This window comes from Bombus vosnesenskii, unplaced genomic scaffold (genome assembly GCF_011952255.1).
Source record: "Bombus vosnesenskii isolate JDL3184/JDL3185 unplaced genomic scaffold, Bvos_JDL3184-5_v1.1 scf7180000015933, whole genome shotgun sequence".
Lineage (NCBI taxonomy): Eukaryota > Metazoa > Arthropoda > Insecta > Hymenoptera > Apidae > Bombus > Bombus vosnesenskii.
The window spans coordinates 12627-14257 of NW_022884213.1; positions in this window are offsets into that span (position 1 = coordinate 12627).

The following is a 1631-nucleotide window of genomic DNA, read 5'->3' on the forward strand; positions in this document are numbered from 1 at the left end:
AAAAATCCGTATCGGATTGTCGAAACATACCGTTCAACGCGTTCACGCTTCACTTCATCAGCTATATCAGAAACGTTACACTAAAGAGTCAAAAGGTTGCCAAATATTCGTGCTTTACCTTTTGTTTGTGTGACGTTCTGTAATTGGTTTTCCAATTCAAGAGGTAATTTATACATTAGTTTTTTCTTTATTTGGTTTACGATTATTTGAAAGAAAAGTAATTACGAGAGGAAACTCTGATAGACTAGTGACAAGCTACGTTCGGAACCGAGCGCGTTGTGAATTGACAATCGTAACCAAACATCGCGACACAGTTCACGACACTACGCGTACAGCATGATCACGCTGAGTGGCGTTGAAACGGTTAACGTAACTGCGCGTACGACCGTCGAATGGCAAAGATATTCAAGCTGAGAATCGTCTTCAGATGCTATAGACGACAACTGTACTGACTTTCAAGGAGAAACCATTCGACATGGTCTTATGCTTGTGCCGGGACCTGCGGTTTGCAGTCTCTGCATCTGCTATCATTCGAAGCCGAAGTGGTGCCAGGTGATCTCATGCAAACCACCCGTAGTGAGTATATGCTCATTACTTAAACACTTAACACAACCAGAGAGAAACTAAAGCACACCGTTAACGCTTGCACGCTGGTCGTTAAAGCACATGCTACGCGAATAGGGTACACAGCGATTCATCTAACTTGCCTTGAATTACTTTTACAAAGAGAAACATGGACAAGAATAATTTTTTGTTACGAGTCGTTTAATTTATTCGTTCGTTAGAACGATTGGTCTGACAAATTCAAAGTCTTGTTCCGTATAAATATTTTTAAACAAGCACGTCATAAGCTTTGTATATATTTTTTTATCGCAACGAAACTGTTCAGAGAAATGTTGAAATTATTAATTACAAAAGAAGACATTTACGTTGTAAAAATGTTAGCGAAAACATTTGTGAAAAAGTTACTTTGTTATAAATTCTAGAAAAAGAAATATTGAAAATCACGTCCCATTTATTCAGTTGCACGTATGAAAAGTATTTTGCATTCGCGCAAAAAATCCCTTAAGGATACATATTTTATAATAATTGGAGTGTCAAAGTTATTACGCGGATTGGCGTACCTTAACCACGTGCCTTTTAATGAAACTAGGTTATTCATTTGTTATTCGTTCCTAACTTTCAACTTTATGATTTTTGCGGAATAAAATTTTATATTCCGGTTCAGTTTATAAATGACTCATTTTGAATTTAATAAAATTAGAGTTACAGCTGCAATTTAACAAAGAACAAATAATCATTTGTACTTTATTAAAATGTTCTTTTAGCGTCTCGTTTTAATATTTCTCTAATAATATTTTGTTAACCGTTATATTTAAATGAAGGTTTTTAAAGCAGAGACGTACATTAACGTAGGAAATGGACGTACATTTATAATGAGAATTCAGAAGCAAAAATATTTCATACAAAAATAAATATTCCCCATGTGTAAATAGCTACGTTATGACTTTTATATGTATCTAACGTCTTTCCATGCAAGGTAACGTATATTTGCATCTGTGCTTCTTCGCTTCTGAGTAGTAAAACCTGGCATTCATGCGGCTGATAGGTAGTTACGCGCTGACAACGAA